The sequence below is a fragment of the Plectropomus leopardus genome, chromosome 8 (genome assembly GCF_026936395.1).
Source record: "Plectropomus leopardus strain MGB_pleo_1.0 chromosome 8, ASM2693639v1, whole genome shotgun sequence".
Taxonomy (NCBI): Eukaryota; Metazoa; Chordata; class Actinopteri; order Perciformes; family Serranidae; genus Plectropomus; species Plectropomus leopardus.
The window spans coordinates 37,375,888-37,388,700 of NC_142183.1; the positions used below are offsets into that span (position 1 = coordinate 37,375,888).

At 41.7% G+C, this 12,813-nt stretch overlaps 1 pseudogene; it reads right to left on the reverse strand.

Annotated features, from left to right (window-relative positions):
* Window positions 1-10,025: 10,025 nt before the first annotated feature.
* LOC148189034 (uncharacterized) lies at window positions 10,026-12,588 on the reverse strand (annotated as a pseudogene).
* Between the last annotated feature and the right edge of the window lie 225 nt (window positions 12,589-12,813).

Consider the following 12,813-nt stretch of genomic DNA (forward strand, 5'->3'; position numbering starts at 1 on the left):
TGTGCCTCCTTCACCTAATCCTAACCACTTGTGCTAGCATGTGTTGATGTCCCGGCACAGGTTGCTATGTGCTGTTGTTGCCTAAACATAATCACATGCAGCATATTCCCACCATGTTGGTTGACATCACGGTAGCAGCATACCGGAACGTAAACATAAGACCTAGTAGGATACCTAACTTGTAATACTGTATGTAGACGCAGAAGTCAACTGACAAAGCAGCAACATGTGATGAGTTGGGATGAGATGTGTTGGCATTTCCCACATATTTTGAAAGACTGAAATCACATGACCAATGCACTGACGGAAGTAAACAAGGTGGCATGTTTAGGAAACTATGTTGATTTGCTTTTTGTCTTGTGTTTATGTTGTCTCGTGATTTCCTGTTTTATTTTGATATTTTAAGTTCCCCCTTACCTTGTGTATATATAGTCAGCGTCTCCCTTTGTCCTGTGCCAGTTTGTCATGTCCTTTGAGTTAGAGAACCAGCACCATTTCCAAGCTCTTAATATCTTGTCTCGTCACGTTTTGATTTTTGCTCACTCCTGCTCCATAGTAAGGTCAAGTATCCTGTTTGTCACTTTATTAGATCTTTGTTTTCTTTTCTAGTGGTTTTGCCTTGATTGAGGGATTTTTGTTTTGTCAGTTTTTGGGGCCTCGTTTGAGTGATTTTTAGTTTTTTGCCATCCCTCTGCGAGAGTCTGTTTTGGTTGCCTTTTTCCTTAATAAATCCTTTGTTTATTACTTTGGTCTCTTGTGTCGTGCCATTGGCTTCATCTCCAAGTTCGGTTTTTGTCACAAGGAACCATTCCCAGCTGTACTTTCTCAAGGAACTTTCCAGTGTAGATGTGTGTTGAGAACCATGTTTTCTTTTCCTAAACTTAATTATAATGACAATTATTGCCCACATCGAACCTGTTAGTCATGTAAGTGTATGTTATGAATGTCATTTGTGGGACGCTGATCAGAACTTTTGTGCATGCATTTTTGTAGGATATCATATGAATTGGTCTATGAGAATATGTTGCCTTGCATCCTTACATTGGCTCCCGGTACATTTCAGGATACACTTGAAAATCCTTCTGATTGCCTATAAATGGCCCCATGGTCTCGCCCCCACAAACATCTCTAAGCCTGTCACTCCCTACAGCACCACTAGACCACTCACTTCCACCCAGTGTGGCATGTTGGCTTACAGCCTGCTAGAGACAGGCTGAGTTTGATGATGCTTTTAAGACACCCTGATACACATTTCTATTGGCTTTTATTTTATTTTTTTTGACACAATTATTTTTATTCTTACATTAATTTTTATTTTACTCTATATTCAATCCAAGTCCTTGGTTTTAACCTGTTTTATTTTAGTCTTATTTAATTCTTCTTTGCATTATTCTCTATATGATCTATGTTAAAACATAAATGTCTAATTTTGTTGAGCACTTTGATGCAAAACCTGTTACTATATAAATAAAATGGACTTGAAACCTAAAACATCATGGTTGAGCATCTTGCTCCAGTTGTTTATTGTCAGAAAAATTTAAGAAAGTATGTGATTTTCTTCATTTCCTCTCGATGAAATCTAACAACAATGATTTAATGTGATTTGAGAATGAATGAAGGAAGTGGAAGTTGGGGGAAGGGATGCGTGACTTGAGATGGCGGAGGAGGCAGGAGTGGCTGGAGGGATGGTGAGGCGAGGTAGGTGGTGAGGGCTGGTGAAGCCGGAGGGAATGGTTGAGCTGGTGGAGCAGTGCTGGTCCATGAAGGTGAGTGATGAGGTTCCGAACATGAAGGTGGTGGGTGCTGGGCGGCAGGTAGTGGAAACAAGCATAAAAAATATGATGAGCACAAAAAGTCTCAAAATGGAAGAGGTTTCTAGAAGCACAGCAAAAAGTTCTCATGAGAGGCGGCCGATATACCACTTGTGAGGTGGAAAGACAATCTGGCACCAAAAAGGAGAGAAGCCACGGTATATATGCCTCAGGGCATGATTGCCAATGAGGAGCAGGTGAGGAAGTGTGCCGTGAGCTCAAGCACCCGGAAACCACGCCCTGAAACACAGCAGAAGAGGAAGAGACACACCAAGCACACAGACACACAGTCGCAAGCAATCCAGACAGCACAAAACCACCACACCTCCCACATAAAGCCTTAATTGATCAACAGAAATTCACAGTAGCAATTGTCCAAAGAATGAATGCAAAAACCACAAAACACTGACTGCTACAGTGCTAAGTAGCTCAAACTCTAAATGGCTCTTACATTGAGTAACTCACAGTTCATGAGTGATGGAGAGCAATGTTGACGGTAGTGAGAGTAAGTTCTGTACAGCATGACAGTAAGCACAGTAGCTTTCTAATTTTTCATTAAGTGTTGTAGAGTGAATATATACGTAACGGAGAAAGTCCTGTGGGTGTGGATCAGCAGGCTGTGTCTCAACTCCTATGGGTGCACGAAGCATGTATTGTCTGAAGTACAGGAGCTCTACCAGGGCTTAATGTGATGCAAGCCAGCCCCCATTGAACCCCCATTGCTCTGCCCCTCTGCTTGCCTCATTTGTTAAATGAAAGGAAAAAAAACAGTTCAGGAACCGGCCTTTCAGGATTGGTGCAGATTTAACGCTCAGCTCACATTAGGGAGCACATGTGGATGAATGAAGCGCCAGGGCTTAATATGAAACCTGTGTCTTCTTCTGCACCATCTATCTCTCACAGGCAAAAAAGGCCATTGCTCTGTCAGGATGAGCGACTCTAGAGGTTGAGATTTATTTCTTTGCTTACATGTAACATGACCCGGTGTTGATGAATGAAACAAGAAGGCTCAGTCGGAGCTGGTAAATTTACTTTGAAGCTGCGTGACAGGTCGTTTCTGGGTTTATGGAGCGTTTGTAGAGTGGAGGTCGTCAGTTTGGGGCTCTGCATATGTCCACATGATTTACTTAACCTTGAAAATATGACAATGATTCATCATTTCAACTTGTCAAATCAAACATTCCTATAAAGTGTGACAGCACAAGGGAGAACTAAAAAAAATACTTTTTTTTTCTCTTTTAACTTTGTAATTTTTTGCTCCAGACATGGGCATCATGCTTAACTGGGTGGTTTTGTGGTTTAACCGTAGGCACCAACAGAACAGCGTATCCCTGCTGTGAGCTGCGACTGAACAACGGCTGCTGTTACATCCATCAGTGCTCATCAATAACGCTCTTGTGCACAAAAAACTGCTCTTCACCACAGAACCATGAATATGGCTCCACATTAAGACTTGTTCACTTGTCCTGCAATAGTGGATTTCTTGGAAAAGTGTAAGTGAGATTTACTTGCCCAACCACACAATTCAAAAGTCACAAATAAAGGGACCCCATATAAATGGGCTATGTTCATGCTGCAGCAGCTGGGGGTTCGATTCCAGCCTGTGGCCCTTTGCTGCATGTCATCCTCTCTCTCTCTCTCTCCCTGTCACATTAAATCTGTCCCGTCAAATAAAGGTGAAAAGCCCCAAAAATACTACTGTGTGCCTTTACAGTGCCACCTATTACTCAGCTGCTTATAATTTACAAATACTTAAAGGCATCACCTTTGTTTTTGCTCCCATTTTGCTCAGTTTTGAATTAAAGATCTTAAACTTCTCAAACTTTGGTCACAATTTTGTTCAAATATGGGTTATTGACCATGTTTCCCTTTACCAAGATTATCCATCCACCTGATAGATGTGGCCTATCAAGGATTATCTCAAACACTCAGTTATGACATAATGATCTCCCCAACAGTAACTTCCACAGCAGTTAGAATCACAAGTTACTCATCAACATAATTAATCTAAAGGTCTACATACAACCTTTTTACGAGAGGTATAAGAGATGCAACAAAAGGCAAATATAGACACACAGAAGGAGCAAGAGAGCAGCAAGTACAGCAGCTGAGAGTGCAGCAGCTGGAGATGTTTGAAATCTGTTGATGTTTCACTAGAATCCTGAGGGAAATGCAAAGACTGTATAAACAGTGGACATAGCCATCCTTGTTATTTTGGAGCCAGAACTGATCCCCTGTACACTTGTCATGGATGCTACAATTAGCTACAGAGACAAATCATTTTTTTGCATCAGGCTGTTAACATGTTTATTTCTGCAGTAAATTTGGCATTTTAACACTGGGGTCTACAGGGATTGACTCTGTTTTGGAGCCAGCCTCAAGTGGCCCTTAGAGGAACTGTAGTTTTGGCAAGTCTGCTTTGGCTTCATTTTTTTCAGTCTCACAGGCTGCCGCTTGTGTAAATGCTGTGAAATGTTTTGTGATTTTCCCTTCCTCAGAGGTGAAGAATTTTCCTCAGTAAATTACATAATCAACCTTGTCATCAACCTCTGTTCTATTTAATCTTTTTTTTTTAATCTATTTTTATAATTCTCTTTACAATGCATATAAGGAAAAATAAAGACTTTTCAAGCGCTTGCTAGTAGGACACACAAACTGCATGTCCAGGCTGGTGCATCTGATGACCGTATGTGTGTGTGGTGAGAATGTGTAGAAAAACAGGCTTACAAGCTTTACTGTTTCTATGTGACTCATTTCCTCCTAATGTTTTTCTTGTTCCTTTTCAAAACAAGGACAAATTAATTCTCAAAAGAAACATTCTTAAGGCAAAGGGGAATCACTTGCTTTTAATCAGAGCATGTTCCAGTTCTCTAGCACCAGATTTCACACACTCCACTGCTATTGAATTATGTTTGTGCACTTTGTGGTTTTATGAGGAGACATGTTGTATGTCTTGGCTGAGTGCAGTAACTAGCTAAGCTAGCTGTTTCCCCTTTCCACACTGTCAGCTACACAACAAAATCAAGTGCCTAAAAGTAATTAATAAAAGTACAAGGCAAGAGTCTAGGTGTCTCTCTCCATTTGCTGTCACAGTTTCTACGTACTGATGTACTGCAGTAAGCGTGTGACTTACACATCTGGTGGATCTTTGTCTGTCTCTGGTAGTGTCTCTGTAGTCAAGTCAAGTCAAGTCAATTTTATTTATAGAGCCCATTATCACAAAACATGGTTTGCCTCAGAGGGCTTTATATTGTACGACATGCCTCTGCCCTTAGACCCTCACATCACCCAAGGAAAAACTCCCGAAAAAGAACTCCTGAACGGGGAAAAAAAAGGAAGAAACCTCAGGAAGAGCGGTTGTAGGAGCCAAATATGTGTTAAGTGTCATATGGTTTCTGTGTGCTATTCACTGTTGTGAACACAGGGTGTCGCTGTAGTACCAGCCTATGCGCTCACCTACAAAGGTAGGAGGAATCCTGTTGACGTCAGGTGTTGAACCCGGAAGGGCAAACGGTCTTTGACCGCTGTGGCGCTGACTGAGAGATTGCGGTGAAGCTGTGTGTTTGGTCTTCTTAGATTTAGAGATGGTTATTGTTCGCGATTAGTGCAAAGGAAAGCAATAAAAGTAATGTCATGCTGCAACAAGAACTGCCTGTGGATTCTTGAAGAAGCAACACAGTCACGGTATCTCAAAAGCGAAGCGCGTCAACCAGGTCACGCCGGGATAAGACTCCTCAGTGGCTAGTAATAGGCTAGCTCCTTCAGCGGTAGAGGATGATGAGGGATCCCTCTTCCAGGACGGACAGATGTGCAATAGATGTCGTAAATAACAAATGAAATACAATCATGGCAAAAAGGAAAGAGAAAGAGAGAGGGGAGGAGAGGGGGAGAGAAGTTGAGAGAGGGGGAGAGAGACACAGCAATAGTAGAAACAGATGCATGTACTGCTCCTAGGAGCGATTCCCAGCTAGTCTTCTAACTTGCTCCTTACTTCGGCTGCTTTTTACTTGTCTGTGACTTAAACTCACTTAAGTTTTACACAAACACCCACAGCAGTCTTCTCCTCTCAGCGTTTTTTCCTGTTTAATCACACAGCCGCTCACTCACTGTTAGCTTGTTAGCTACTTTAGCTTTAACTCTGGTTAGCGATGGCTTCTCCCTGCTCTTCTCCCTTTTCTGCTGCTCTCTCTTGCTCAGTGTGTCAGATGTTTAATTACTCCTCTGCCTCCTTTAGTGATAGTGGTACTTGTAACAAGTGTAGTTTATTTGCTGCGCTGGAGGCGAGGCTTAGCAATCTGGAAGTGCGGCTCCGCACCGTGGAAAATCCCTCTGTAGCTGCGGTAGTTAACAAGCCTCCTGTAGCTGCTGCGCACCGACATAGCGTAGCCTCTGCTAGCTGTTCCCCGGTAACCCCCTTGCAGCCGGGAGGGTGGGTGACTGTCCGAGCGAAGCATAGTAAGCCAAAGCCCATGGTACACCTCCCACCCCCCCTTCATGTTTCAAATAGGTACTCCCTGCTCAGCAACACATCTGCTGAGGACATAACCCTGGTAATTTGCAGCTCTGTTTTGCAAAACGTGAAGTTAGTGACACCAGCGGCCATAGTCAAATGCATCCATGGGGTCAGAGCGGGCGACATCGAGTTAAATTTAAAGCTGCTGACTAAGGCTAAGCGTAAATTTGGTAAGATCATTATTCATTATTCATTATTCATGACACCCGGTTACACCAATCGGAGGTCACTAAAATTAATGTAGAGTCAGTGTGAATACGCAAAGATGATGTCGGACACAGTAATCTTCTCTGGACCCCTCCCCAATGTGACCAGTGATAACATGTTTAGCCGCATTTCATCACTCAATCACTGATTGCCGAGGTGGTGTCCAGCAAACAACATTGGCTTTGCAGATAATTGGCATTATTTTGGGGGAAAACCTGGTCTTATCTGGAGGGATGGCATCCACCCCACTTTTGATGGAGCTGCTCTCCTCTCTAGAAATCTGGCCTAGTTTATTAGAGGCCCAAAGCCATGATAATTCAGATTTGGGACCAGGGTGCAGAGTCGCAGTCTTACACGCTTCTCTGAGCTTCCTCTAGCACAGTCACACACCCATAATGTTATAAAAACGGTGTCTGTCCCCTGAGCACTTCATTTGTTTAAATCTAAAATAAACTAAAGGAAATTTCCTAAAAATTAATACATCTGCTGTCAAAGAGCATCATAATAGGATAATTAATTGCAGACTTTTGAACATTAGATCCCGGTCAACTTAAGCTCTTTTAGTCACTGATTTAATATTTGATAACCATATTGATTTATTTTGCCTGATGGAGACGTGGCTTTGTCCTGATGAGTACTGTTGCGGCCACACACACATAACAAGGCTCAGAGAGCGGCTGAACACATAACAGAATGCCACACAGATCCACAGAACAAAACGAGCAGTTTATTTAGCAAATACTTCAACCAACAAGTAATGAAAAGCCAAAAGAAAGTTAGTTGGAGACCCTGGCCAAAACCAACAAAAGATGGGGAATCTCAAGGCCAACCACACAGTGGGCTGTTGGACCCAGCTCATCCCCCTAAACAAAAAAAAACTATAAAACAAAGACCGAAAACCTGGGCTGCCAATCCCAAACTAGGATCGTGAACAGAATTAAAAAAAGGGGAAACTCAACAGAGGGCCAATCGCTCTGCTGTTTCCTGTGGTTTGCTGTGGACCACACTGACCATGAATGACGCGTTCAACACTGAGAGATCGCCCGCCCCACCCAGAAAGAAAGAGAAAACAAACACAGGCAACAACTGCCGGCACGTGCAACAAGTACGTTAGCCTGAATTAATCCACTTCTCCTGGTTATATAACTAATCACGCTGCTCAAGACGGGGAGAGAGGGGGAGTCGCTTAGCAATTCATCTTAAAGCTAAGCTAAATTATAGTTCATTTGAAAGCCTTTTTCTTAGTCTTTCTCATCCATCCTGGAAAACTCTACAGCCCATTCTAATTGTTATAGTGTACCGTGCCCCCCAGCCCATTCTCTGAATTTTTAACTGAATTCTCTGAGCTTACCCTGCTGAAAAAAACAGATCACCTTTAGATATTAGCTGGTTTTATTTATGATTATGCAAACGTATTCCGGCTGCTTTCTTAAACAAACAACTTTTATTTAACAATTTACTTATTGAACATTACAAACAAAAAAAAGAACCACAGAGCAGTGAAAATACAAGACCTGCAGAGGGAGCTGAGAACCCTCAAATAGCAATACAAGGTGGCTGTCAACTTTCTGAGTGGTGTGACATCCTGAGGAAAAAGCTCATGGTCCTCTGCAGAGCAGAATGGCAAAGAACACAGGGAAAGGAAAGAGCCAGGAAGCAGGCCTCATTTATTGCTTACCCCTTTGGTTTTTTCCAAGAAGCTGCTGGGTGACAAACAGAGTGGCAAACTTGAGTGCTCACTGGATGAACCATACATTCCATCACCGAAGCCACAGAAAAAGCCACACAGTGGTTTTGGATCAAGACGGGAGACCCATGGCTTGTTGCTGCTGGGATGCAAGCCGGAACTTGATCAACCCCGGCTGGGTCACCTGGGTGAGGTTCTGATGTTGAAAGACCCAAAACCCCAGATGACCCCAGGAACATCACTAAAGATGCATCCCAGCACATCATAGAGATGTATCTTGAAACCAAACCCACTATAACTCAAACAGAATACTCCTCCACCCTTCTCTGTCCCTAGTGAGAGGGTTTTTAGTAGAGCCCGACTGATAAGGGATTTTTGAGACTGATACTGATGTTATAGTGGAAGAAATCACTGATTACCGATATGGTGACCGATATAGCAAATTTTTGAGCCAGAATGAAAATAAATAATTTCTATGTGGATTGTGCACTGATTGTGCACAGATATGATATTGCAAAAGTATTCAGAAGGCTGCTTTCTTAAACAAACAACTTTTTAAAACAACTTACTTATTTAATATTACACAAACAAAAATAAAGAACAAATAAACAAAAAATGAAAATAAACATATGTACTGTACTGAGCATCAGTCTTCAATGACCATTTAAATAAAGAATATAAAAATAAAATACACATCAGTACTGTATGGTCTTTGCTGACCATTTAAACAAAGAATAAATACAATAAAATAATTAGCTTTTCAACATTTACACCTGCCAGGGAGCTCCTCTCGTTCTCATAAATGTTCCCTATTTTGCTAAAAACCCTCTTACTGGGGATAAAGGAGGATGGAGAAGTATTCTGTTTGAGTTATAGTGGAACTATAGAGTGGCACATTTCCCAAAATTTTAGGGAGCACTAACGCTATCAATCGCGAAATAACTTTTTCCTCGATTGAAATATGAGACGTAGTTGTTAGAATGTCGATAGGCCGCATTCCAGCCATGTTTTGACAGAACATGAACAGCAAATGATAATAAGAAAAGCGCTGCGGAGAACCAAATGCAGTGAACGACTTTGACTCTAGAACAGCTGAGTGTTTGACAACCGAGTCCTATGTGCTTCCACAGCATTTCATTGTCGCGGATCAAACAGCTGATGGTCCAACAGCAATGCAGTGAGACAGACAAACAAGAGTGGAGCTTTTCTTCACAGCACCAAAGTGTCTGAAACAGCAAAATTTGCAGATGTGGAAAGTGACTTATTTAGACATCCACAGACTATTGTAATCGAAGTGAAATTTTCAATTTATCATGATATTGATTGTAGGTATGAGGTTCAGACCTTTGCTTGGAGGAAATTTTAGTAACTGGACCTCTTTGAATTTAATTGATTAGGTTCACCAGTTGGTGATACCTGTTTTACAGTATATTTGTCATTTCCAATTTCTAACAGAAAATAAATATTTAAACCAACATTAACCTTATGATATTTTCATATCTCACTTAGGAGTAAGAGGGAACCTTTAAACTTGACTGAAATAGTGAATTGATTTTTATCATGAGATATATCAATATCGATTGATATGACAAAAAATATCATTATAAGACCTTTTTCCATATCACTCAGCCCTGGGGAGCACCACAGCTACAGAACAGTCCCTAAGTAGGCCTAGCAGTTTTGTTGTGATCTCTGTATATTGTTCTGCTTGTTGGGAGTTGGAAGAAATCAAACATCAGATATCAGATTATTCTTTCAACATGACCAAGCTGGAAACTCACTACACCTGAATTTACTACTGCCATGTTTAATCTCTTTCATCTGAGTTTGGTAAATTACACACAAACACTTTCTCAGCACATTCTATGACAACAAACTTTTGGTCTAATCTCTGAACTGCAATCAGCTGCATTTGTGATCTATCACCTCGTCTGATGCAGGCAATGTGTGGCACAGACACCCCTTGTGGAAAAGCAGCTGCAAGTGTGTAAAATGGGATGAAAAGCAAAGCAAGCTCACTTTTCCCATCAACTTCATAAGAAAGAATCTGATGCTGCTCTCCTCTAGATCCATCAGTTAGTCTGACACACCAGTCATTGCGCCTCTTTGCTCGATTGTCATTAGGGCTGGTAAAGACAATACCTTGGTGAATCATTCTCTTGTGTGAGAGGATGTCATTTGGAGGTTGTTTGCCTGCTGCACCAAAGGCCTGGCACTCTGCCTGTGTGAGATGTTTGACTTTTCCACCATCTAGAACGATGGTATTGGCATTTTTTGTAATGTTTAACTTTTAAGTACTCAGTCATTTGACTGCAGAAACCAAAGACATGGTCACTCAGTCTGTGTTTGGATGCAAAATATTAAAAGGATTTGTGAAGCAAAAATTTGCCCACAATCAGCTTAGCAAAATCCCTTGTGCCATGCACCAACTTGAGAATACTGCCATTAGCACTCTCAAAAACAAAGGCAGAGCGCGTCCATAAAGGACATTTTCACAGACTTGGCCAGATGTGTCAGAAGATGTACATTTGAGGTCATGGCAGCTTCCTCAAACAACGCTTGAAATCTAATTACAAATTCTAACAGCATCTCATCCGCTTTGCTGACCTCCTCAAAACTCACTTCCTCTTGCAAAAGCAGGTTAATTGCTGAAACAAGAAGGCAAAGATGTTTTGTGTATTTCAAATCTAGGAGACCATCAAGACAATGTAAACTGTAAAACAATACCCAAGTCCTCCACTCTGATGCTTTCCAGTATTTGAAAACTGAGATGGGCCTGGGAAGTCCAGTGATTGGGTGTGGTGGTTTGATATTTTGGAGTCTTTCATTTAATACTCTTGATGGACTTGGGTCGCCTATGTAATATGACTCATCTGTGCTCTCAAGTAGAAGAGCTGCATGCTGCCTTGACACCCAACAAAACAGCATGCATATAATCAGGGACAAAGCCCCACACAATGCATGGTATGTTTATCAAAGGAGATGGTCCTCTTACTCCCCTTACATTTTTCTGTAGGATGAGGGCTTTCTCCGTGTCATTTAACATGCTCTCAGCATCTCTGTCAGGATAATCTGTCTCTGAAACAGTGTATTTCACTTGTCCATTTACAAGTGTACCTGGATGGAGGAAGAATCCACAGCCAAAATACCCTTTAAACTGTGTACAGTTCTGCATTGCTGATCTGGCTTTGGAATTGTAATGGGAGTTCCCATTTCTCATCATCATCTTGCTCTCTCTCTCTCTCTCGTGACGGACCACTGTGTGTTGATCTTTTGGTGTAAATCCTTGTTCTCTTTGTCCTGTTTGAAGGACAAAGTGTAACCAGGTCAAGATAATGCACTGTATTTTATTCCTGCATCTCCTCTGCTCTGGGCCCTTTTGCGTCATGTCATGCTGGAGACAGCAGGGGTCCGTTTGCAAACACTTGTTTATACTATCAGAAAGACAACTGTTGGCTCAGTGTTGTCCTTAACAACAAATTCCCAGAACAGAATCAACACAGCAACGGAGACCAACAACTTTGCTGTTCACAACTTTCCCATCCTTTCTCCATGACACTCCCTTGGCTGCAAGCTCTTTTGCTTGATCTACAAAAGGCTTAAGAAAGACATGCACCTGAGGCTCTGCTGATCCAAACCACAACCCAGCCAGCATCACGTGTTTGAACCTAGTGTTCAGTGGCAGCTCATTGAAGTGAAGGTGAATAGGCCAGATGGAAAATTTGGAAGACTTATAAAGGGGTGAACTATCAGAATTGAATGTGTATGACAAGTTTTTAGGATCTGATGGTGCTGACAGCACTTTATACAGGTCACCATCATAAATGTCTGATATAATGTTTTCTGCTTTGCCCAATCTGTTAACCCTGTAGCTCAACTGGCACTCTAGATCTGGAGTTTGGATAATGCCTTGAATCTGGGGCGCTATAGGGACACTGGTAAAGAAGTTCCCATTGTTTAAGGTGTTTGGGTCAACTGTTGAATTGCACCCTAAACATTGTTGACATTGACATTGTTTTCTAGCACATCATGTTGACTCCCCAGATTTGCCTTACAGGCTTTACAGTATAAATGAAACTCAACTCTGTCCATGTTATGTTAAACACTTTGTTGAATACATACTTGGACTCTGGTACAACATCCTGCCCAAATAACTGATTGATAGGCTTTAGCAAATCATCAAGTGCAGATCCAGTTATTTGATGTCTTGCAGCGTAGGTCATGATCATCAATAACGCTTTAGCCCTTGATGCTGTACCTGTGGCCATCAGAGAAGTGTCCATATCCTTGTTTACTCCATTCCTGAACAGCTCTGTTGAGTAGTCCAAATTGCTATCTTCTTGTGACTCTGTGTCTTCTCCTGATGACATGGTCTCTCTCTTGTAGTGTGCCTACATCATCATCTGATGGAGTCAAAGCCTAGGATTAACAGTGACATATTAAACTCTATTTTGACAACCTTCCGTACAGTATGGTGTATGCATCCAAAACCTGACACATGCTATTCCTGTGTTGTAGGGCTAGGCAACTGATAAGATTTAAATTTCGATTACGATTTTGGCTTCCCTCGATTTTCAGGATACAGGATAATCTAG